Genomic DNA, 27,079 nt, shown 5'->3' with positions numbered 1-27,079 from the left:
ATGGCCTCGGTATCTGAATGCTCTTTTTCTAGATCACAGGATCCCAAGTTCACATTTTACCTTCCTATGTTTCTGGTGCCAATATTTCTCCAAGAAGCTAGTGATTTACTCATAAATAACCAAAGGAGTTAAAATACGACTCTCTAGAGCTTTGATTAGATAGCAATTAGAATGCTAAATCAATAGAAAGTGAAAAGCCATTTCTGCCAATTTCTATTGATTAAAGAGACCTCAAGTTTAAAAGGCTAATCTACTATTATAATAAAGAATACATCATTCAGAGTAATCTCTCTTTATATTAACACATGGAAAATTCAGGACAAAAATCAATTAAATGAATTTTTAAGGTTTTTTTAGTATTATAAAAATTTGCTTAAGTAAATTTTAGACACTCAGCCAGATCGATTTCAGCTCATATCCAGGCTTTCCTTCACAGAGAAACTGAATCTAGACTCTCACAACAAAGTGTTCAAGCCCATCTGTTCTTAACAACATTCCCATAATATTTCAATTGATTTAATGGGAGTCAACTGGGTGATGGTACAGCCAGCTGGACGTGGGACACACAAGAAGAGGAAGGGTATTCTCTGCAAGAAGGAATTGGCCATCAGAAGTGTTTTAGCTGAACAGTTCCTCCTGTCCCACAAGCTACCCAAGCCTGCCAGCTGATTCCATGCAATATTGGGGACATACTTATACTTAAAAAAATGTTGTTTATCTGAAAATCAGATTTAACTGGTTATCTTGTATTTTATCTGGCAGCTCTGCTCTCAAAGCCAGTCCTTCCATGGAAAGGATTTGGGGGAGTCAGGTCTTCTAGAGTTGCTCCTAATCTTACTTATATGGGAGTTGCTTCCCAGCGGGAACCTTGGCTTGTCTGCTGCTTCGATCTCCACTACTCACATGCCTCTCCTGGATCTCCTTATTCATGATGTCAGCTTATAGGAAAGAAATACATGAGCTAGATATGCTCTGTAACAGCTAGGATGTTAGAGTATTGGTCTCCACACCCTCCTTTACCTTCCCACCTTGAACTGATCTTCCAGTTCCAGATCCTATATCTAAATGCCTGGTCCTAACACAACCAAGCCTTATCCTCATTTCTGTGTTCAGATGAGCTAATTTTTTCACAACATTCAGCTGTGAGCAGATTTTTGGTTCTAACCTTCCAGACTCTGATGTATACTTCTAAAGCCCAAACCCACAAATTGGTTAGATGACCTTTACACATGAAAAGCATCCTAACCTGGCACCAGGAGGATTTTATGTTTATTTCAGAAACATTAACAGATTGTATTGTATGCGCTTGTTCTGCCTTGGGACAAATGGCTCTCATCATTGACTGTGTTGTAAGGGTTTTTAAAGAAGCAGTGGGTTAAATTGTCCTTGTTCACAGCTAAATAGGCTGCACTGGTGTTGACATTTGGCCTCTTCACATGATGACTAATCTTGACCTGGACGCACATTATCATCACTCAGAGAGGTTATTTGGTGTTTTGTTTTGTTTTAATATCACTGCCTTGTTCTTGCCTCCAGAGAGTCTGATTCATTTGGTCTGGGGTTTGACCCAGTCAACTGTGTATTTTAAATTTTTCCTGGTCATTCTAATGGGCGTCACAGTTAAGAACCAACAACTTAAAACTGAGCACATATGGGATCAGAGGATAACAGTTAATTCAGTAATTTCACTATTGGCCCATTGACAGTGAAAGAACATAATTCTGAAGGTAGGGAGTTTTGGTAGGTATTATTTTTGGATAATAACATCCTAATAAAAAAAGGGATACTAAGCAGATGAAACATCAAGCAAAGTTCTACTAGTGCAGCAATGGAGAGCATATTCTGGAACTGAAGGGTAGATTCCTGTGGCAAGAGAGAAACCCTGCAAAGACTGACATATGCTTTTGATCACAATAGCCTTATATCGGCCTACCAAGTTCTTCAGATAGTTTAGGGTCAGCACTAAAATGCTAAATACCGTAGAATGTACATGGTTCATTAGGCTCAAAATATAATGGCCAGGTTCCCTGCAATTAAAATCAAGAATTATGCCAGAAAATATTAGGATATTAGATTAGGATATTGTCATGCATTTAAGAATCAGTACAAATGGGGGGTTCCCTGGTGGTGCAAGGAGTTATAGGATAGCTCCCACTCAGTGGTGCTATATGTCCATAAGACACACTATCTTCTCAATGTCATTCCTGCCTCCAAAAATTTTGTGTCTCCATAGTTCACTCCAGTCCTCTCTTACCTCTCCCTGAAGAATTCAGAGGTTTCCCCTGACCCCTGAAATTTTGAAGAAAACTCAGAACAAAATAATAGAAATGAATGTAGTCATTTTTTCACATATAATAATGGGAGGAAAATGTATCCTTTTGGAAATCATTTATTTCTCAGAGAGAAATGGTTTAAAGTGAATGTAGTCATCTCCTCTCTTTTTGTGTCATTATGATCATCATTATCCTTACAAGACTTTCAATAAACAAGCTGGAAGCTGGCAGTTACTGCCTTCTGGAAGGTCTTAATGAAGAGAGATGTGCTTTCATTCTAAACACCTATGGATTTAGAAGTCCCATGAAGTCCCTCCTCATTGCCTGTCATGTGACAATGATTCTGGGTGATAAATGGGCCCACAGTGCTCTCTTGGGGATGGGCCTTGGTGGTAGATGAGGGAGGTAGGTGTAACCACACCTACCTCTGAATTCTGAATTTGTGAAGAACTCAGTATGGATGAAATGGGAGGAACGTAGACATGAGAGTCTTCCTTCCCAGGGGCTCATATCCAAAAAGTTGGTGTTGCTAAATTCTTATACCAGCTGCTGCCTTAGTCATCCAAATACAGTATCAAGCCCATATCCTCTTAGGTGCCAAAGCAAACACTTGCTTTTAGCAACACCTCAAAAAAGGGGATTTAATTACCTCTCACCCTGGAATGGCACATAGAGGCTTTTCTCCTACTGTAGTTTTAAGGAAATAGAATCATGAATCATGAATCATCTGTAAGGGCAGAGTGGATCTGTCTCATTTTTTACTATAACCTCAATACAAATAATATCCCTGCTCCAAAGCAAATGCTCCATAGAAGTTTGTCAATAAGGGCCTCTCTGGTGGCCTAGAGGTTAATATCTGTGCTATCACCACTAAGGCCTGAGTTCAATCCCTGGCCAGGGAGTTAACCCACATAGGTTGTAACAGACCTCTCCTGTCTAGCCTGCTGCTCCCCTTAACAGTGTATTTCAATAGACCTGCCTGTTCTGCTCCCCACTCTGTCTCTGGTGAATCCTTCTACCCCCTGCATCTCTGGCCTATACCCCAGTTCTTCTATGCAAAAATTAATTTGAAAAAAAGAAAAATTTGTCAATAAATATATGAACGAATAATGAATGAAACTGGAAAGGGAAATTAACTTTACAAGAAAATAAAATGGGATCAGCACTTATAATATGCCAGACCTGTTTAAAATTCAAATGAAAATTCAATGCAAACTTGGGTGCATACAGAGAAAAGAGAAAAAAAACTAACAGTGGGAGGAGAGAAGGGTTGAAGACCTAGGGGAGTTTTCAGGGTTTTTTTTTTTAAAGATTTATTTATTTATGCATACAAGAACTTTGGTGTAGACCACAGGTGCAGGGGGTGAGAGGATTCACCAGAGACAGAGCAGGGAACAGAACAGGCAGACTGACTGAAAGACACTGCTGTGGGGAGCAGAGGGAGAGACAGGAGAGGTCTGCTGCGCCATGTGGGTTTCTCCCTGGCCGGCCAGTGAATGAACTCATGCTGCAGTGGCTGCTTGATAGTGCTGTCTTTAACCCCCGCACCACCAGGGAGGCCCCTGCCAGGGAAGTTTTTGACAGTGAAACTATTCTGCATATTATAATGGTGGATAGATGACATTATGCATTTGTCAAAACTCAGAACTGTACAACACAAAAGAGTGAGCCATAATGTAAAATAAACTACAGGGTTTAATGATTAATAATGTATTAATATTGGATCACCAATGATAGCAAAGGTACTACACTAATGCAAGATATTAATAATAGAGGTAACTGGAAGAAGGAGAGGGCTCAAGGGGACTGATACATGGGATCTCTCTGTGCTACCTGCTCAACTCTTCCGCAAACATAACATTATTCTAAAAAATATACCTCATTAATTATGAAAAAAAGAAGTGAGAAAATGGGATTCATTAACATAAAGTTTCTTCAAAACAATGGTTTAAATGTAAATGCTCCTGAGTGGGAAAGATTCTGGTGAATAAACAGTTGTGCACACAAATTTAAGAGCAATCCTTTGTCCCAAGGGACTTAGAACCCATCCATCTCATAGATGCAGAGGTTGATAAAGCACATGGCATGAAAAGAGCCAAATAAAGTCAGCATCCTAGATGAATGTGTTTGTTTTTCAGGAAACAAAAAACCCATAATTAATCCATCCAGTGAAAAGTAAGCTCTTTTCATGTGACAATAAAAAAAATTGAGCTAGTAGTAATAAAAATTATTAGATAGCTGGAATTTTTTTCATTCCCATTTTGAATAAACACATGATATTTTATGATAAAATCAAAATCATTCATGAAAAGTCTAGCTGGAATCAGTTTGAGTTGAAACTAGACTGTCTTATATTGCATTATACATGAGCAATTTGCCAAATTGCCAACTTACTGTCCAGAGACCCATTTTTTAATACATGGATGAGCTAATGTAGCTGTGCAGATGATGGTAAAAGGAGGGGTTCACCTTGCATTAGCCTTGACTCATCACAATAAATTTAAAAATGTTACCAGAAATAGTTGTCCTCTTTTTGTAAGTGACCTACATGCCATAATTTAAACATTTGTGTGTCCAAATGCCTTGATGGAGAGCATTCCGCCTGCCTTAAAAAATCTGTCCCTGGAGGGGAAAATGCTCTGTGAGGCTCAGAAGGTAATGTGGGAGGCTGGAGATTTCGTGGGGAGGGGGTCACTTGAGAGCAAATATCTTCTACTTCTCCCTTTACTGAAAAACCCATTAATGAAGTCAAGTAATCAGGAAATTGATATATTTTTTAAAGATTTATTTTACTTATGCATATAAGACCTGGGGTGTAGGCCAAGGGTGCAGAGCATGGGAGGATTCACCAGGGACAGAGTGGGGACCAGAACAGGTAGATCTACTGAAATTCACTGCTGAGGGGAGCAGCGGGTGAGACAGGAGAGGTCTGCTGCACCATGTGGGTCAGCTCCCTGGCTGGAGACGGAACTCATGCCACAGTGGCTGGCAATAGCTTGACAGTGCTGAGATTTCAACCCCTGTGCCACTAGGGAGGGCCCAGGAAATTGATAGTAATAGGAATATTCAAGTTCATTTTCAACCAAAAAGCCGCCTTGTACAGTTTTTACTGTGGAGGATTGCCTACTGCTTTGTCCATGCTTTTTATATATCTAAATATGTTTTATGTCTCTCTCCATCATTCATTCAAAAATGTTGAATTGGGGCCTCCCTGGTGGCACAGCGGTTGAGCGCTGGGTTACAAAGCTGTCCGCAGCCTTTGCAGCACCAGTTCGATTTCGATCCCGGGCTTCTCCCCGGCCAGGCACCAGAGGAGGGTCCCACATGGCACGCAGACCTCTCCTGCCACCCGCTGCTCCCCTCAGCAGTGTGCTTCGTTCCTTCTGCCTGTTCTTCTCCCTGCTCTGGCTCTGGTGAAGTCTCTCACCCTCCAGCACTTCTGACTGTACCCAGTGCTTGTATAAATAAATAAAAATAAATCTTAAAAAAAAAGTGTTTTTAAAAAAAATGTGGAATCACAAATGAATAAATGATATGCACTTTACAATGAGACATTCCTGAGAAGATGGCTTTACTCTATGACTTAATTTTTATCTAAATCTGGACAAGTGCCCTGCCTTCTTAGAACCCAGGTTTCTGTATTTATGATGTGAGGGTAACAATTCCTGCAGCACAGGATTGTGGTGGATACACAAAAATGTTCTGACTTTATCAGCAAGTCATAAAAGCCTGAATCTTTATGCCAGTTCATGCACCTACAAACTGGTGTCTCCCATACTTTCATCACTTTTCTTATGAATGTGCTTTTGAAGGTGAAGATGTCGAATTCTTGGAAGCATCTGCCACTTCATTTCCTGCAGTATGTTTCTGGAACAGAAATGGGAGTCCTAAGAAGCTCTTATAGATCAGAAGAAGGAAGACAAGTTTGAGGAACAGAGAGACTGTGCTGGCTATGTAGATGAAATTTAGTAAGGGGGTCGACAGAATCCAATGAGATGGAGATTTGTATCAACATTGTGTGGGCAGCAGAAAATGGGCTGGAACCTGCTCATCAAGTCACTCAGTCAGCCAGTCAACCAAGACCTTATTTTTTTTCTTCAAAATAAAGATTTAATTTTTAATTGATAAACATCTTTTGCCAATCAAAATTTCAATGTCATTCTTCAAAGAAATAGAACAATTATTGATGAAATTCATATGGAATCACAAAAAACCCCGAATAGCCAAAGCTCTCCTGAAAAAAAAAGAAGGGAATGGAGGCATCACACTCCCAGACTTCAAACTATACTACAAAGCCATAATCATCAAAACTGCATGGTATTGGAACAAGAACAGACATACAGACCAATGGAATCGAATAGAAAATCCAGAAATAAACCCACAGATTTATGATCAACTAATCTTTGACAAAGGAGCAAAGACTATGCATTGGAGCAAAGAAAATTTGTTCAATAAATGGTGCTGGGAAAACTGGGTCGCTACATGCAAAAGAATGAAGCTTGACCACTACCTCACAACCAACACCTTATAAGGCAATTGGATTCTAGGCACTGTGGATGCAACATTGAGAAAGAGACACAAACCCTTTCCTCTCACCAAATTTACATGCTTGTGGGGGGAAGATGAAGTAAGAAATTAGGAGAAATGAGGGTAAGAGCTGAGATGGGTATTCAGAAAGCAGGTGGTCATCTGGGAAAAATGAGCCTTCCTTCAAACATTGCCTCTTTTGTGGGTTGCACACGGGTCACAGACAAGGGTGGCATGAAGCTGAATCCAAGCCAGTGGATATGAGGGAAATGGTGGGCATCCTTTCCAGATTGACCAAAAAACCCTCTCACCCACCATCTGCCATTTTCTTTCCCCTTCTGGGGATACATAAGTGCATAGAATAAGAGCCCAAGAGAACTCAAAGTGAAAGGGACAGGGTCTGTAAGTCAGGAGGCAGATGTCTTGGAACATTTCTATTGTCTGACCCTCAGGCTGGCTCCAAACTATTATGGGACTGAGCACACAAAAAAATAAGTGTGGGGTATCCTGTTCAGATGTCAGGATAAAACCATTTCCTTTCTTCCATGGTCGCTCAACCTACTATGGAATTTGTGTTTTCATTTTCTGTTTAATTCCAAACTTCTTTGAACATGGGGATGTGCATAGAGGGAGTATAGACTTGCCCTCTACTTCCAACACTGGTACCCAGGCTCCCCCGATAGAAACAACCTCACTGTGGCCAAGGATGATCAGCTGCAGAGGAAAACACTAGCCTAATGATGCGGCCGAACCATATAAAACTGCTCATTTTGAAGATCAAATAATTATAGGCAACATTTCAAAGGAATCAACTTAAAATACAGTTGGTGAAAAAATAGACTAAGAATTTGTGGTGATTGTGATCTAGACTGAATCGTGCTGCCCACATCTATGTGCTGAAGTCTTAACCCCCTCGAGGCTGTGTTTGGAGATGAGTCTACAAGGAGGTCAGGTTGAATATGGTGATGAGAGCTGAGCCCTGAGGGGACAGGTTGAGACTTGATTGCTGCAGGTGGGGAGCGAGCTCCCAGCAGCCACTGAAGCTGCCAGCATCTTCATTTTCCACCTCCCAGGCGCAGATCTGTGAGAAAAAGAATATCCTTTATTTAAGTAATCCATCTGTGCTATCTTGTTGGGGTGGCCTAAGCAGATCAATACAATTACTGACATGTACATAATGTCTCTTTTTTCCCCAAGTTTCTTTGCTGCCCATTATGTGATGTGTGGACAGTAGAAGTGATTTGCTTGGAAGAGAGAGCTGGAAATGACATCTGGGCCTTGCTCACTGCCAAGTCAGCCTCTTCCCACAGTGTCTGAAATCCCAGCCCTGCTCGGTCAGGGGACAAAGTTGTGACAGGACCTGAGGAAGCCAGACTAGAAAAAGCAGGGTTTGGAAGAAGGATGTTCTCTGGTTTGGGGAAGTTGCTGCCTGTCCTGTCCATTCCCAGGCTTGCTTTCCTGTGTCCCTGGGGAAGGTCTGTGGGACCCACCTACTAGCACTCTTGCTGGAGCACAGATGAGCAGGTGAGGACAGAGGCCACTCCCTGGCAAACACTGTACTCGAGTTCAAGACAAAGCACACTGAAAGTACATTGATTCCTGTATTTATATCAGGTTAAATGTCTGAAGTCAGCCAGACTTTTCATCAGTTCTCACCAGGTACCTGGTGACCTATGTAATCCAAAGAGCCAGCTCACTGGGGCAGGACACCCAAGCATGCCCCACTCTTACTAGAGAGCAGGATTGCAAGGTGAGGCTCCAAACACCCTCTTGGAGTGTTTCTGAACACCTGGGGACTCAAGTTGGATAGCCTGCTGAGGGGAACTCTGTCCACAACCTTGCCCCACTCAAAAGCCTGGTTTATAAAGGAATGCCCCCTTAACTTATGAGGATGATATAGGAAATATCAAGGTGTCTAGTTCTATCCTTAATTTCTAAGCAAATTTTGCTGTGACATTTAGCCTTTCCCTTTGAATGTATATGTGGGTATGTATATGTATTACTTCCGTGATTGCCGTAACAAATCACCACACATGGTTTAAGGGAATACAGAGGATATTCCCTCACAGGTTCGGGGGCCAGAAATCCAAAATTAGCTGAAATCGAGAGGTGGTGGGGTGCACTCCCTTAGTGGCTCTGGGGGAGAGCTTGATGACGTCACATTCCTTCTGGCTTTCCTTGACTTTGGGCCACATCACTCTACTAAGAATATCCAAATCTCTTCTTACTCCATCTCCTTTCCACCTTCTCCTCTCCTTTTCTCTCTGAAGTCTCCACCTTCCTCCCTTTCATAAAGAAACATATGATTACCTTTAGGAACAACTTGGATAATCCAAGATACGCTCCTTATCACAAGAGCCTTCATTTATCATATCTGTGAAGACACCTCCCCCCACATTTTCTTTTGCATTTTAATACTTGCAAGTTTCAAGGATGAGGGAAATCATGAGTGGATGTCACTTAGGGGGTTGTGTTTCAACCTATGGAGTGTAGATTTTACAATATCTGCTAAGAGACAATTCAAAAATGCTTTATTAACATTTCAAAAAGAAAGAGAAGTGAAGAAGCCAAGAATTAATTTTTCGCCTCCTATGTAAAGTTGTATAATCTTGCTTTTTCTCCTTTGGGCTTGGTAGCATCCAATATGGAAAGATTAATTATAGTTGTCTCTGATGAAAACGGGTATTGGCTTTAAAAAATGTCAACTGCAATTAAATTCTATTGCTGTAAAAATGAAATTTAATTATTTTGAGGAAGTAACATGTTGGTGTTCTGGTTTCACAATATGTATGTTTGCACATAATAGAAAAATATATCTATGTAGTTCTTGATAATATGAAGCCCTCCTTTTATCTTCATGTGTAATTAGTACACAGAAGGCACACTGTATTATGCAAGGATAATATTTGAATAGCAAATAAATGTATCTCTAGTTGTTATGAATTTTATCTGATTCACTTTAGAAAGAATACCATTTGCATGTATTCGTGGAGGATGAATGCGTGAGAGACACTGACTTCCTCCATTTGTACTTTTATGTTGGTGGAGAACAGAATCCTCTTGTTATTGACAGATTTAGTTCTCTGGCAAAATCGTTTAAGAGGAAATTCAGAATGCCATGAATAACACTGAAGACTCACACATAGATCCAGAAAGTCTTCAACTGCCCTTGACTTTAAATGATTTTAGGATCTTTTCAAAAACTAAAGCAGTTATTTAAAATGTCATTATGTGTTATTTTGGCTAAAAAGTTATTTATAGTAGGAGTTGTGAAAAGAAAAGAAAGTGTGTCAAAAGATATTTGATTAAGATTATTTAAATTCCCTTTCACCTTTTAAGTGTTAAAATATTCTTGTCTTTTTCACCCTAGGATTCTAAAACACCCACATTTTCCATATTCCCTCCAATTCTAGGATGCTTGTATGTAGTTTTATGTTTTAGTGTTTCTGAAATTGAGAAACATATCTGCTATGAGGGAAGGAATAAATTATGCATGCCCTAGAACTAGTCTTTCACTGTCCAGGTGAAAACAGTCGCTAAGGGAAGGATTTTTTTAATTTGATCCTCAAAATATTTGAGTTCTCTTCACTGGTATTTCCATAAGAAGTTAACTTGCAGTGTTATTTTATAACAGTTATTGTGGATTAAAATATCTTCCATGAAATTCTATTAAATTCCCTATTGAAACAAAAAGCTGGAAATGAGCAATGCTGCCAGCAGTGCCACTCTGGGCTGTAGACATTGCCAAAATTCTAGGAAGATATTGTAGAAATCTCAGTTAGGAAAGATTGATGTCTTCAAGTATCATTCTAGCATTGGAAATCTTTGCCAAAGTATTGGGATTCTATAGACTATTGGGAGACAATTCTCCATGACTTTCGCTGTGATGCCCCTTGAGCCCTGGAAGTCACTCAGCTCAGCTTCATTCTACTCATGCCCATGGTTGTTATGAATGATGGGTTTGCCCCTAAACTTCCTCATTGTACGGCCAAGGTGGATGTCTGTGCAGTCACTAGTATATCCTGTTTTGTTTCACTAATGTTTCTGTTGAATGAAAAGATTACACAAAAATTTAAGGATAAGGTCACCTGGCTTTCCAAGGTCTCCCAGGTAGTTTGTAGAACTTACTCATTGCTTAACTCTTGGATCCTGGGAGACATGGCTGTGAGCATTATTGCAATGGTCTCATCTTTTTACTTGGAGACTTCTTGGCAGTAACCTTAATTAAAAACTGTATGAGACAAATTGAACAGACTTGGTCCCTGCCTCTGTCAGCCAGATTAATCAGAGTTTCTGACAAAGTGATATACTCCCTGGAAAATTTTCTAAGACATGATGTTGTAGACACGATGGGTGGATTTTGTTGGGTGACAATTTTCCATGGTTCTCTTACATTTCTTCAGACCTTGTGAGCAAGTCACTGATTACCCTTTGTTTACATAGTGGGCAGCCTTGGAAGGTAAAGATTGACTCTCAGTCTCTCTCTCTCTCAGGACAGATGTGCTGGCTGCCCTCATGTTTCCTCTCCCATAATGCTACCCACACATTTTGTAGTCCTCTCATTGCTACCCAGTGGGATTGGGGCTCAAGGAACTGTTCATAACACTAATTAATGGCCACTGCTATCACTATTAGTAATAAACTCTCCTTCATCTCTGACCCAGTAATCACGAACCAATGAAAATGTAACTCCTCAGCTGGTGTTAGTCAGGCGAAGTCTCAGACACTTCACAATTCTTAACATATAAGAGATGGTTTTTAACTGTTACCCAGTTACTCAAAAAGTGAAGCTAAGTCCAGCTTGACAGAAATGTGTACAAAATTTTCTCTGCTATTTTTTGATATCTCATTTAAAATTACACAATCATTCCTAAAGGTAATAATCAGGTACAACACTGAAGCACTAGATAAGGAAAGAAAATTGTATTTGTGTTGTCCTTTGTAGGTGCTAATGGTAAAAAGAGATACAGAAAAATCCTGAGTCTACAAATACAAAGTTTTGAATCAGTTTGATTATAGAAATTAAGAAAATGAGAGAAAATTATGCAAAAATGTGATTGTTAGATTATACAAAACATATTTAATGTGAGATATCTTTTACTTCAAAAAGCATATGAGCTTGACAGTGCATCTAATAATTAATGAAATTTTGGAATTGAAGTATTTTAATTCTTTGCCTCAAAGATTTGTATTGCTTCTGCTAATCTAATATTGTCACAACTTTAGACTCTTCGAATTCTCAGAAAGAAAGAAAAATAAAAGCTAGAGATCAGTGGAAAATGAGAGACAGGGTCTGTGCAAATGGCTGGAGGGGAAAAAAAAAAAAGACTGGTTTAGATTAGAATGCAAAGTAAAAAAAAGTCTTAATTTTTCTGTTTGCATATTTCCATTTTTATACTTGATTATTAAAAATGTTTTCTTTTTATATTTTTGAGAACAAGAGTCATCCTTTATCTCCATTTCTCTTCATAGTTTGTACACATTTGAAGTGGTAAAGGAGCAGTCTTTCATTAATTATCTATTTAGGCTAATTTTCAAAGCTCAAGTAGGCAACACCAAAGAGCAATTGGCATTTTTCTTGATTTCCCACAGTAAACAGTGATTTTATCAATGGGCAATGATCACAATAATTTTTGAGTATCTAGTATCCCTTCCCAGGTACCTTGTCTAGGTCATTCGTGACTACAATCTATTTACCCAGAAATAAGTTTTAAATTACGATCTCCTTACATATAAGTGAAAATAGTTGATCTATGTCTCAATAATATTGATACTGATAACAAATTTTGGCTGTTTTTGTAATGGATAGCAAGCACAACCTCATTACTTTTATTTCTTAATTGCTGTGTGGAACTACACTTCTCTACTTGCATGAATACGTATCAAATTATATTCTCACAACATTCTTTTCTGTTTCAAAGGCAAAACTACATTTTCTTCATTGGTGTATGTTTTGCTTTTTTGTGTAATGCTCATAAATGTCAACTTGGTCAAGGATTGAAAACCAATCAAAAAAAAATGCACTTTAAAGTCAACTCTCAGTAGTCACAGTAGTTACATTCTCTAAACTAGCCACAGACAGTGAATTAGTGACTATTGGACCACAATTCTAGGGAAAAATCAGGAATAGGTTCCTGAAAATATAGGAATAGCTTCCTGAAAGCCTCTGGTCACAATATATTGCCAACTGACTATTAAGATAAACTGTTTCTAAACAGACAGTGTGTGTCTGTTTAAAGATACTTTAATATATGTTGTTGACTCATTAGATTTGAAATAATAGCCTATAACCCCATAGTTCATATCCGAAGGAATGTAAGTAGCACATAGATTTTCCTGGGAAGGTATTTCATAAGCCTTCTTGCCCTTAGGACACTAACAGACTGAATTGACCACTATGCTTGGGAACCATTTTAAACAGCAAAATTACCAACAGAAAGCACAAAAATTCTTTTAAAAATATACTACATAGGCCAGTGAAAGGACATTTGTTTGCAGTATGGAAGCTGAAACAAGAAGGCAAAGAATTGTGCTGTTTCACCTCAGCTGGGAGTGTGTGCTTGCAAAGACTCAAATTTTGTGCAGTTTGCATGTGTCCGTAATTGGCCACGAATGTTTAGAGGGTACATATTTGGAGGAGACAGGTTACAATGAGTAGAAAAGTCTGCAAATATGGAACCCCTGAATAATGAGGACCGATAATATGTAGTAATTGCCCTTCTATTCAAACGTTGTTTCCCAAAACAAGGTTTGTATTCAGATTGCTTCTAGACTCAGGTATCAGAATCGAACACACTGGGTTTAGGACCTCGCTATCACATTTATTAAAATACCAACATGTATTGTATTGACTCTGCTTCAATTATGTTTATCTTGCTCTATAGGTTATGACTGTGCATTTCTCTGTAGATAACTTTGCTCATTTTCACCTGTAGAATAAATATTTCTCTAAAGCAAAGCATATTAATTTCTCACTATACGTATAAGCAGGGATAACACTTTATTTCCATTTCCAAGGACAGACACAAGATGTACCACAAAGCAGCCAAGTAAGTACCAAAAAAATCAGAAATTATAGCAGACAAGAAGAGCTGATAAGCACCAATGATCATTCTTCATAACTTTTTGGGAAAAGGAACAGCAGCAGAAGAGATGATGGATTAACCAGATGTCCCAAGAGGACGGGTATCTCTGCAGATACAATGCATCATCTCCTGAATTAGTAATTCAGAAAGCCTCCAATTTACGAGCAATTCACACTATAAAGTAATTGTTTTTGAGTCAAACCAGATAATTTTATATGGTTCAAGCTAATAATTAGAATAAGATATAAATAAGACATAAAAAATCAAATGGTAATTTGATACAAGTCTCTTCTCGTAAAATGGCATGCACTTGAGGCCAGGAAGCACCAGAGGTGGCTTCAAAGAGAGGACAGCAAGTGGAAAAGAGGTGGCAAGAGGGAGGATGTTGTGTATTTGAATAATGCATGTCACACACACTGTATATCACCGAGTCTTTGCTAGATTAAGACTGAAAATTCTGCTACAATGACTGAAGTATTGATGAGGGACAGAGAACAAACTGAGGGACATCTGAAGACCACTCTCTTGTTCATTGCCACATGATAATGACAAAGTACAGCATTTAACAGGAGATGTCTTGCCCCAGGGGAACTCAATTGTAATGTTGGGAAATAGAAGTACATAGCCAAATATGGTTTTGTTTTTTGAAAAATCTTCATCCACCAGCAATCTTAGTTGCTCAGTTGGTGGGACATCATCACCAACATTGAGCAGATGCTTACTATGATTTAGGCATCATTTTGAGATCTAGGGAAGATACAGAGAGGCTATTTGTTACCAAAAGTAAACTTTTAAATAATTTTAGATTAGGATATGGAACAACAATTTATTATAATTATGTTATTTGATTTCATACATAAAATAAAATTCAGTCTTTCTTGGTGGAAACTGGGTATGTGATACAGTTGCAACAGTTACCACACACTAGGGATTGTTCAGTGTTCTGCTCCCATAAAGACAAGTCTCTAATGCCCACCAAGCAGTGGAAAGAACTGGGTTTAAGCATCCCAAGATGTCCTCCTAATCCACTTGGTATCTAAACCAACTGAGAATTTAACCAAAAGACATCAGATGGAGAATCAAAATAGGATCTTTTTTGGAACAGCACTAAATATGGAAAGATATGGCTTAAACCTGTGGGCATGAGGATTTCTGCAGTTGTACTACGTTAAGAGACACACATGTCCCTGCTTACCCCATTAGTGAGACAGGAAGGGAAATGGTGTGCCCTGTGGACACACAGGAGGAGAGAACAGACCCAAACTGAGCACCCCCAGTTCATTCTTCTGCATTAAGTCAGATAAAACCCTCCCTCCCCTCAGCAGAGTGAATGAGTGAGTGGGGGCCTTGGAAGAGCTCCGTGACCCCTACCATTAGACTCTGTCCACAGTGCACGCATGCCAGTGCCAGCAGGGGGTGATATAAGGGCACAGTGTTTTTAACAGCAATTTTAACATCCTACACTGTCAATAATCATGGACAGTATATAGATTCAGGAGCAAAATTCAGGAGCAGTAAATGATATGCTGGTTTGGACATGGTTGGCCAACCAGACTTCTCCCAAATCACCAAAATAGCAACCCAGAACCAAGCTCTCGGGGATGAAATTCCACCCACTCACTTGCCCTTGAATGAAATGTAATTTCCAATTACCTCGAGGTCCTGGGTTCTCAGTAAAGTAGCAGACTCCAGGTTAAAATGCTAATTTCCATGTATAAGTCTTGGAGGTGGAGGCAGAAGAGCCATGAGCTTGATAATTGCTGCTTACAGGATAATTAAGAGATTAATATTATGAAAATGAATTACAAAAATTTTATTAATTAATTTTAATAGCCCAATGATCCTTCTGGAATTGATGTCTGAGAAGAACACACTCCCTAGAGAGGCCCACGGGGGGTGGGGGGGGGAAGAGTCAGACTGAAGTTTGCAGGCCAGAGAACTCGCTTTGGTCTGAATCCTGATATGGGAAATACAGGAAGGACATAGGCGTGCTTGTGAATGTCATGGGTCCTTGGGTCCTAGAGCAGAAGTGGGGTGCTCCCAAAGGTGAATGAGAAAATGCACCCAAAAAAGGTAAACCTGATGACTACTTTATAGACTTTATCAGGCTTAAGTTATACAGTGATAATTTTTTTTTTTATAATCACAATGATCTTTCCTGAATGTAAGAGTTGATGATGCATTCACTATCCCAATGATTGCAATAATGAACTGTCTTCTGGTTCATTTCTAATATAATTTTGAGATCTATGGCATGGAGAATCAGCATAAGATGGAAACTCAATTCTCTGTCACAGGCCACAAACCTGGAGTTAGTCCTACTGACTCAAAGTAAGCTCATTGTGATAGTGTCAGAAGAATATCTTCCTCCTTAAGATTCAGACTTGATAGTTTGGGGGAGTTTTCTTCCAAATTAGGGAAGATCAATTTTTTCAGTTTTCAAGGGAAGGGGATATCTGGGAGTGAGAATAGTGAGGATTTAAGATATCACTGTAAAGAAAAAAAAGAATTGACTTATAGGAAGCCACTGGTTTGTCTTCTCTCATGTATCCCATCGGAGAGAAGCACAGGCAGACTTAAGAATGCAGTCATTTACCCCTGAACCCCTGACACCGCAGAAGTGAGCCCCTGAGGGTGGTGAGGAAAACAAATCTAGAAAAATATGATTTTTTTCTCCCACACTATATATTTGGATTGGCTTGCTGGCAGTGCCCACAATCACTCCCAGGTTTGAGGACATTCTAGAAGGAGTCATTGGACTCAGAAGAATCTATTTTATGCACATGTAAGGTAAGTGAAGATTGGTCAGGCTTTTACGCCCCTACTCTGTGGATATCACCTGTGGCCTTGCATGCAGAAGACACTTGGGAGTGTGGTTCGGGGCACGCATGCCTGGTCGTGGGAACCTGGAGTATGGTGTGGGCATGCACAAGGTGCACACCCAGGCCTGAGGTTGAGGCTACAAGGGCGGCATCACACAGGGAACAGCTATGGCAGCAGAGTGGCTACGAGAGAATGAGCGACGGCTATGAGAGGAAGAGACCATGAGACAACACCAGAGAGAGCCCAAAGAGAAAGAGGACCTGGCCCCCCAGCCCCCTGCCTGTCCTTCCCCTGGTTGCCTACTACAGCACAATTAGTATTTATTGCTATGAGGACACAAATCAAAGCCAGAAAAGGGACAAAAAGAAAGCACATACTTTCTGTTGTCCTGGGAGGTGCAGAGTGGCCTTCAAAGTGCTCACTCCGCTTAGCAATGATGTATGACAACATGGGAAAGGCCTTTGCAACTAGGGAAACTCCCCTGATGTACAGGACTTTTATGGGGGGTCAGTAGTGTAGGTATATAGTAACCATAAGACCTCAGCTACTCTGTCTTCAACACCCTCAGAAGTCAGAATCAAAACCAACCTGACTCAAAGCCTCAGATATACACCAGGTGACACAATAAGCCACATTGTTAGCATAAACTGGTCTCATCCACATAGCCTGGCCTATGGCCTCAGTCATACAAAACTCCTCTCATTAGACCCCAAGGGTCATCTCCCAGCACTCAAGATATAATGGCTCACAACATTCCAAATTCTACAAAAGCCATAAACATAGACACACAAGTTTTCACAAAACTGGGCTAATAAAAACCATCTGCCTTAAAAGGTCATTGTGGGAATAAAACATAATTCAGAATGATGTCTGGTCTCTAACAAGAACTGTATGTTTTCATTTAAAAAAAATTAAATTAAAAATATCTTATTGGTTACTTCCACTTCTGAAAAGATGGAGCCTATATGTCTTTTCTTATCCCTCCCAGCATTTTTAGAAGACACTGCAAAGTCTTGTAAACCAGGACACCAAGGCGTGACATGGCAGTGCTTTCTCTGAGATTTTTTCTTGCCTCATAGATCCCAGATTGGAGATATATGAGCAGAAGTGTCAACAGGAGCCCCAAGAAAATCCTGCCCTTTCTAGTCAAGGACCAGGAGAGGGTGGCCGGGCAGGACAGAAAACTTTCACAAAATAATCATTCTGCTAAATGCTTACTTAGATTAATGCTGCAGACCCACATCCACCTGGCATAGCAACAGCCCAGTGGGGAACCGAACCTCCCCCGCACTAGACTGAAATGGGACCCCATCCCTCCTCTTGGATGGTGTCAGGATAGGCTGATAGAGCTCAGAGACTCTTATCCCAGATGGGTGGCCGTGAGATCATAGTGTCCACCGTGTCAGTGGAAACCCTATCAGTGCCTGGACTTTTGGCCTCCACAGTGGCATGAGCACGTCCCCTTCTCGACAGGCCATGTCAGAGGAGGCTTCTTGGTATACAGACAGGGCAGTTCTGTTACCCAACTGACCACACTACAGCCTCTATCTCCATGGAGACACACCCATGCATCGCAGCCATGGTGACTGACAGGCGTCTACTGGAGTCCCGGAGGGGCCCCATCCTACCTTTCACAACGAAGAGACACCTTCCCTCAAGTGACAATGAAGGTTTCCTGGTGAGGGAGAAGCTGAGAAAACACTCAAAGAAATAATGACTGAAAACACCCCAAGTTCTACTAAAACCATAAACCCGCAGGACCACAGAAAGGATGAAACTGTCTTGATCAACACCAAGACCAGTGCTAGTCAAACAGAAAAAAACCCTGAAAGGTGTGAGAGAAAAAAATAACACCTAACTTATAGGGGAAAATAGTAAAATTTCTCGTGAGAAAGTATGGCAGCCTGAAGGAAGTGGGGAAACACATTTTTTATGTGCTGAAAGAATTGTCAACATACAATTATGTATACAGCAAAGGATGAGAGAACCCCAGATCATCCTCATCCCAAAGAGAATAAGAAATGTGGATTTTTTCCCCCTCACCCAAGACAACGTCTTCATTTCTTGTCTTGGGATTAATTATTGACAATATGAACTTCTAGACGTTTTAGGAGACCAACTATTAACCAAATATTAGCACATTTGTATGTTTACTCCAGCCCAGTGGCACTAACGTGATGACCACAGGACAGCTTGACACTGGTTTATTTTCCAGAGTTGAAAATGATTTTCAATCCTGTTATTGTATAAAATTGTGCAACATTAATTTATATGTTAAATTTTCTTTTGTGTAAACTCCTTTAGGAAACCCTTTATATACCACTTTTCTAACCTTCTTACATACATATTTTCCAAAGATAGCGTGTTAGAATAGTGACAGGGAGTGTCTTGGAATATTCTACGATGCAGAGCGACCAGCAGTCATAAGTCATATACGGGCCATTTAAATTTAAATGAAGTCAAATTAAATTCAGCTCCTCATTTGTATGAGGGACATTTCAAGAGCTCAGTGTGATTAGTGGTTCCTATATTAGCAGATACAGAACATTTCCATCATCAAAGAAAACCAAATGTCAGCATAATTTCACAGAGGTACACTGCTACTTTTATTGGTGGGACATATTTCTCTTCAGGGGACACTGTTGTTTTACATGAAATGTGGAATTATCTATCTAGAATGTGTTTCGATGTTATATCACAAATCTCCATCTTTTCCTAATCTCAGTGTCTTTGTCAGAAAATTCCTTCTACCCACTGGAAATAGTGTTCAGTGATTGTGAATCATTGTACCATCAGGACACAACTAAAACAAAGTCTTAAACAAAATGTAACATAAAATATATAGATTTGGATAAATTCCCCTCCCCGAAAGCACACACACAACTGTAAATAACATCATATAAAATTCATGTGCTAGGGGCCTTCCTGGTGGCACAGCGCTATCAAGCTAGCACCAGCCCCTGCAGCATGAGTTTGATCCCCAGCCAGCCAGGCCAGGGAGCTACGCACATGGTGCAGCAGACCTCTCCTGACTCGCCCACTGCTCCCCCCAGCAGTGTATTTCAGTAGATCTGCCTATTTTGCTCCCCACTTTCTCTGGTGAATCCTCTCATCCTCCACACCTCTGGCTTACACCCCAATTCTTGTATGCATAAATAAATATTTATTTATTTAATAATTATAAATAAATATTTATTTTTAAAAAATAAATAAAATTCATGTGCTAAAAGAGAAAATTGGTGAACCTCTAATTCTGCATTGGTCAAAAGATGACAGCGTCCCAAAGTTGCATGTGGGCTTTATTGAAATGCTAATAACATTTAATTGCAAGCTTTGCATGACGCTCTTCTTACTATCTAAAATGACTTCATGGTGCTCCAATGCAATTGCTTAGAACTGGCTACTATTTTAAGCATACATATTTAATTGAATAATTATATATAACTCTCCAAAGAAGTATACTTGGAATAAAATTATCAAGATTAATTTCAATAATTAGTTGCAGCTATTTCAGCAATGTCAAAGAATCTTGTGCTCAAATGACAACATAAAATATTCATGTGACGATGTAATACTGGGTTATTGGCATCAAATTTGGTCTTCGAGTGAGTAAACAGCCCCCAAAACAGGAAACCCTCAGGTAGAATGTCAGTGTGTGGCTTATTATAAAGAGAAGAATCTAAACACTGGTAAAGGTACAGAATAAAATTCAAGAATGCACTGAATCCTTAATAGTAAATGGAGGCCACACTGACGTGCCTCATTCTTCTGACCCAGTGTGCTGGTCTCCCCTGCAGTATATTCTCAATGCTTCTTTATTGCTGGCTTACTCAGTGGGTCCCAAGCTTTAGTGTGCTTATGAATTAACCAGAGTGTTAAAAATGTATTTTCTTAAGCTCTACTTCAGATATTCTGATTCATTGGGTTGGGGTTGGACCCAAGAATCTGTATTTCAAAATGACGCCATGTCATTGGATACAAATGGTCTATAAACCACTCTTTGAAAAGCATGAATCAAAGTCTGCTTTTCTCTACAGATTTTCGAAACTAAATTTGTAACCACATTTTGCAATGGGTAAGAACACAAGTCACAGAATCAAGACAGGTTGGGATAGAATCTTACATCTCTATTTAGTATTATTAACCTTGGACAAAGTGCATACTGTTGTTAATAGAGTTAATTTACTTTCAATATTCTTGTTCTGGGCACTACTACCTATCTTCAGGGGTCACCGTCAGCCTAGAAACACATGCGGACTTTAGAGGAATTCCTTCTATGCAGCTGTGTGTGTCTTGTTGGAGCTACTGGAGTCCCAGGGTTATTTTCTTCCTTTCTGTAGCCTTAGAGTTGTTTTTCTTTCTTTTGTTTTCTTTTCAGATTCTTCCTTTTCCTCCTCCATCCCTCTCTTTCTAAGTATGGGCTCATTAAACTAGGGTCTTTTTATTGACACAAAATATTAAAGATTTGGTTATTCCCTGTTTTCTGCTCATACTAATGACCCTCCTGATAGTCCTGTGGGGGAAAAAGTACCCCAAGCGTTTGGGTGCAGCTTACAGACTCTGTGTCTGCATCACTGCTCTGTACATCTGATATTTTATAAGCACCGTATTCGTGTTAGTTTTTAATTCCAGTTGCATACTATGAAATTGTTGTTTGATATTTACTGCAAAATGATTTCACTTTATTTTTGTTTGGGTCTAACAGTTATATTTTTTGTTGTCATTTGCGTATGTGGTTGATGTGCCAGAATATTGAGTAATTCATCTAGTTAAAAGGTCTAAACCTCATCCCAGGTAACTGGCTGAAGACAGAAAATGGAAGAGAGATGTGATATAAATAGTAATGATTCTTGAAGCCCTTGTTTCTCTTTTAGTTGATATCAGCACTTAACTATAAAGTTCTAATCTGTCAACACTGCATGACAGTGAACACTTCCTTTGTATGCATGTGTGTGTGTGTGTGTGTGTGCACATGTGGGTCACACATCACAATATCTACCAAAACAGTGAGTTTCTCCAATTGCAGTTGGATTAAGAAAGTTTTATGCCAACCATGTCAGATTCAGTTATTGCATTTCCTGTAAAAGCAAGGAGAAACAGCTAGCCAGACCTGAGATTTAGGGGTTAATAAGTCATTTTTTTCCCACAAGCTTTATAACTGTTTAAAAATAATAATAAAGAACCAGAAATAAAAAGAACCAGAAATAAATAAAAAGAACCAGAAATCTGTGTTCTGTTCTAAAAAACTCTTGATCAACTTGAAGTCAACAGATGAAATGTATTTTTTTTCATGCATTATACTGAAATTCAGTCACTTTTTATTTCATCTGTTTTCAAAAAAATGAAATATTCAACAAATATGAATATGTTTTATATGCCAATCAAAGCTTTGCTTCCTGGGAGGCCTTAACACAGTCCAAGAGATGGACAACTAGCGTGCAAGTACAGCTACAGAGAAATAGCTTGGATCCCAGAGGGAGACGGTTTTCACTCCTTTGGAGATTTGATTTCCCATGCAAGGCACTTTGGCACAGCAATTCTTGTCTACCTGAACCCAATTTCTGCAGCCACCCACCTGGATCATGGAATGGATCATGGAATTTAAACTTGTTCTTCGACAACCAGTTCAAATTTTACATTTTCTCTGCAACCTTCATTCATCTGCTTCCTTTAGCTGTGATAGTGAAGGCAAAGATAAACAGCTGGGACTACATTAAACTAAAGAGCTTCTGCACAGCAAAAGAGACAATAACCAAAACAAAGAGAAACCCCACCAACTGGGAGAACATTTTTGCACACAACACTAATGATAAAGGACTGATCACAAAAATCTACAAAGAGCTGACGAGACTCAACAAAAACAAAGAAAATAATCCAGTCAAAAAATGGGCAGAAGAGCTAAAAAGAAACCTCTCCAAAGAGGAAATGCAAATGGCCAACAGGCATATGAAAAAATGTTCAACATCACTTGTCATCAGGGAAATGCAAATCAAAACTACAAAGAGATACCATCTCACACCAGTGAGAATGGCACATATTAAAAAAACTAGCAACAACAAATGTTGGCAAGGGTGTGGAGAAAAAGGAACTCTTCTGCACTGTTGGTGGGAGTGCAAACTGGTCCAACCACTATGGAGAGCTGTGTGGAGATTCCTCAACCTACTAAAGATAGAGCTTCCATATGATCCAGCAATTCCACTCCTAGGTATTTACCCAAAGGACACAGAAACAGTAATTCCAAAGGGCACCTGCACCCCTATGTTTATCACAGCACTACTTACAATAGCTAAGCTTTGGAAACAGCCCAAATGCCCAAAAATAGATGACTGGATCAAGATGATGTGGTACATATACACCATGGAATATTACTCAACAATCAAAAAAGATAAACATATGCAGTTTTGCAGCAACATGAATGGAGCTGGAAGGGATTATGCTCAGCGAAATAAGCCAGAAAGAAAAAGAAAAATACCGGATGGTCTCACTCATAGCAGGAATCTAGAAAACCTAAATAAAGGACCAGGAAAAGGAATAGCTATAAGAAAGAAAAAATCAAAATGAACAATCAACTATGAACCAGAGACACACTATGGGGGGGCAGGGCGGGGAAAGAAGGGATTGGGGTCAAAATAAGGGGGTTGCAATTGTATGGGGAATAAAAAAAAATTAAAAAGAAAAAGAAAAAAATAACCGTTCCCTTCTCTGAGCTTCCAAACATTCAGAACATGCCTCTGTAGAGCAGCCCTCCCCCTACTTATTACACGTGTAGCTTAATGTTTGCTTCTCTGGTTAGATGAATGGAAGGAAGAGGTTGGCACGCTGTAGAGACATGGTCTGTCGCGGATGCTCAGAAGCCCATGCTGGATTACACTGATTCCAGCAGAGCAAGGCTGTGGTCCACAGTTGCTCGACCCCCTCTTTATCAGATCCAAACTACCTGCCTCCTTGTCTTTCTGAAGTGCCGCAGAAAGATCTTGAACAAGGAATAATAACAGGTAGCCCTCTTGTGGATGAGCATGAGATGAACCAGTTCTTGTTTTCATGAAAAATGCGTAAGGTTTCTGTGCAGACATGCATGGAGATGGGTTTGCCAAGATCGCTGGGACTGTCCCATCTCTATGTTTCAGTGCTGACCCCTCAGGGGAGCACTGGGGTGTCCCCTCAGGAGATCTGCTACACCAGTGTCTGAAATTCAGATAAATGGAATTTTTTGGCCACGGGATATATTACTGTGGTTTGGACAGGAAGCTCTCCCTGGCGATGACACTGGGAAAGCAGCGACTTTGGTGACAATAAAAGATTTTACTTTTTTATATTAATTTTTTAATTTTTTACATCATTGTTCATTTTTAAACAATATTTGCTTCCCCCCACCCCCTCAGGTGTAGTCCCCATAGAATTTCCTTCCCCAAGGCACCCGTGCACCATCACCTCAGTCCCCTGTGCTCCTCCCTCCCTCTGATCCCTCTCCTGCCTCCTCCCCTGCAGGATGTCTCTGATTTATAATTGTTTTTGCTTTGTTATGTTTTGTACTGTTATATTTTTACACTGATGTCTTATTTGGTTCCCCTGTATTCCTGCTATAAGTGAAACCATCTGATATTTTTTCTTTTTCCTTCTGGCTTATTTCACTGAGTGTAATTCCTGCTAACTCCATCCACGTTGCTGCGAATGGCATGAGTTTATCTTTTTTTTTGATTGCTGAATAATATTCCATTGTGTATATGTGCCACCTCTTCTTGATCCAGTCATCGATCTTGGGCATTTGGGTTGTTTTCAGGTTTTACCTATTGTAAATAGCACTGCAATAAACATAGGTGTACAGGTGTTCTTTTGAATCAATGTTTTTGTGTCCTTTGGGTAGATCCCTAGGAGTGGAATTGCTGGGTGGTATGGTAGTTCCATTTTTAGTAGACTGAGCAACCTCCAGACAGCTTTCCATAGTGATTGGACCAGTTTGCACTCCCACCAACAGTGCAGAAGAGTTCCTTTTTCTCCACATCCTCGCCAACATTTGTTGTTACTAGTTTTTTTTTAATATGTGCCATTCTCACTGGTGTAAGATGGTATCTCATGGTAGTTTTGATTTGCATTTCCCTGATTACAAGTGATGTTGAACATTTTTTCATATGCCTGTTGGCTATTTACATTTCCTCTTTGGAGAAATGTCTTTTAAGTTCTTCTGCCCATTTCTTGACTGGATTGTTTATTTTGTTTTTGTTGAGCTGTGTGCGTTCTTTGTATATCTTTGTGATCAGTCCCTTATCAGTTGACTGAAGTGCAAAGATTTTTTTCCCAATCAGTGGGGTGTCTCTCTGTTTTGGTTAATGTCTCTTTGGGTGTACAGAAGCTTTTCAGTTTAATGTAATCCCAGGTGTTTATCTTTTCCTTGACTTTCTTTGCCCTGGGTGATGAGTCTTTAAAGATGTTACTGTGATGTATGTCTTGTAGTGTTTTATCTATATTTTCTTCTAAGCATTTTATGGTTTCAGGTCTTATGTCCAGTTCTTTTATCCCTTTTGAGTTGATTTTTGTGCGTGGTGAAAGGTAGTGGTCTAGTTTCTTTTTTTTGCATGTTGTGGTCCAGTTTGCCCAGCACCCTTTATTGAACAAATTATCCATGTTCCAGACAATGAAAGATTTTAGTCTGCTCCTCTGTGCACCGTGTGAAGTCCCACATGATCTTAAACCCATTCCAACCAGAGCTGTGTTATAAATCATCTGAGATGAAATGGAAGCAAATACCAGATTTAAACAGAGAACTCAACTCACTGAACCAGACTCACCCTAAAACACAACACGAAGGCCTTCTATTACCTCACTTCAGGCTCATCATTTTCTGATTATTTATAATACAATTAAGAAAGAGCATGTTTTTTTTTTTCTTACCTTTTAAGCATTTCTTTCCCCTTTAGAATAGCTCATCATTTCACACCATGGGGGGAGAAATTATTAGAAAATATTAAATTTTATCTTACAAATTCTGGGCATGGCTCAGTGTGAAAAGAAAAATCATTTCCCATTGTGGGAAATAAAAGGAATCTGAAGTCTGCCACACGTGTAATCGTCTCCTAGGAGACCCAAGCGTAAATCATCACCATGGAGACCACTTTGGCCCTGCTGCTGGAAATCATTAGCATGGATAATCCACTGGGGTTTGTTCTGGGGTAAGAAAGACTATAAATACATGACCAAGCCTTACAAACTATGGCAGAAGTTGTGTCCTGAGGATGGCATGCAGGGACCCCAAACCCTGCTCTGGCATTGCAGGTGGACAGCTCCCAGGCTCTGCTCCCATCACCCTCTAGCACCTGAGGACATATGGAAATGTACCAGAAATGCACCAACACTGAGAAGAAATAGCACAAAGCAGCCATCTCAGGACGGACTTCTCGCTCCCAAAGGCAAGTCTAGGGAAGATACCTACCCAGAAACAGTCCCACCTATTAGCCTTGTCCTGCCTGGCTCTGCTCTGAGTGCTCCCAAAAAGGGTGGGGGTGCTGGAGGGAGGGGAGGGGCTCCCCACCTTGCAGCAACTGTGAACTTGGGCAACAAGAAGAAAAGAACACGTCATGTTCTGTTTCTCATTTAGTTTCCCTATAACTCATTTCTTAACACAGGTACTACAAAAATCACCATCCACACAATTCTAGTTAATTGCAATTGCCATTACTGACCCCACCCAGAGTATTGGTGCTCTAGATGTTCTGTCACCAGCCTGGGAGACTAGGAATGGGACCATGCTCCTTCACACCCTTTCACAGTCGGGTTGGTTTTAGAGATCTCAGGGTTTACACCCATACAGTTGCATGGAGAGAATGGCAACCACATCAAGGAAACAGTTTGTAGATTTCCTAGTGGGAGTAGGGAGGTATGCAGTGACAGTATTGTCTTCCAGCCACTCCCGGAACCCTTGGATCAAGGCTGGAGATGAAGAGGAAAGGGGAGAGGGGCTTGAAAAGATAAACATCAGAGTATTCATCATACTGCTGCAGGCAGGAACCTAAGTCCTCCTTAGATCTGGGGCATTCATACTGCAGTTTTACATATCAATGAGGAAACATGTTTTCTGATTGTCTGTTTGCACTAATGTGATTTGGGATGCTAGTGGTATTTAAATATCCTGTTTCTAACCTTTTATTGCTAACTCATTTAAGGAAGAGGTGATGGGTCCGCTGAGCACCCCAGATGTGAAAGGTAAGATTCCTGGAGCATGCAAATGCCACTTCTTCATCTGTGATCCCTTACGCATTTCAAAGCCAGCTGTGCCCACTGCGAGACAGGTGCTTTTATGGTGGGGGCTTACACCGATGGATCTGACTTGTCGTGGGTAACTGTGCCATAGCTATTCACCTTTGGATACCAACAATG

The 27,079-nt window shown here is 40.0% G+C and overlaps 1 long non-coding RNA gene across 2 annotated transcripts; it reads right to left on the bottom strand.

Annotated features, from left to right (window-relative positions):
- Positions 1-7,251: 7,251 nt before the first annotated feature.
- Positions 7,252-25,756, bottom strand: LOC119245199 (uncharacterized). 2 transcript variants are annotated; one of them, XR_005125204.2, is made up of 4 exons: positions 25,598-25,756; positions 15,539-15,645; positions 8,868-9,085; positions 7,252-7,881 (listed from the first exon to the last, which is right to left on the bottom strand). It is a non-coding gene; the product is annotated as an uncharacterized LOC119245199 (long non-coding RNA). The 2 variants fall into 2 exon arrangements; XR_005125205.2 differs by lacking the exon at positions 25,598-25,756 and adding an exon at positions 22,284-22,361.
- Between the last annotated feature and the right edge of the window lie 1,323 nt (positions 25,757-27,079).

The sequence above is a fragment of the Talpa occidentalis genome, unplaced genomic scaffold, assembly GCF_014898055.3.
Source record: "Talpa occidentalis isolate TD23 unplaced genomic scaffold, MPIMG_talOcc4v2.1 talOcc4.14, whole genome shotgun sequence".
NCBI classification, from domain to species: domain Eukaryota; kingdom Metazoa; phylum Chordata; class Mammalia; order Eulipotyphla; family Talpidae; genus Talpa; species Talpa occidentalis.
This window is presented reverse-complemented; position numbering and strand designations above follow the sequence as displayed.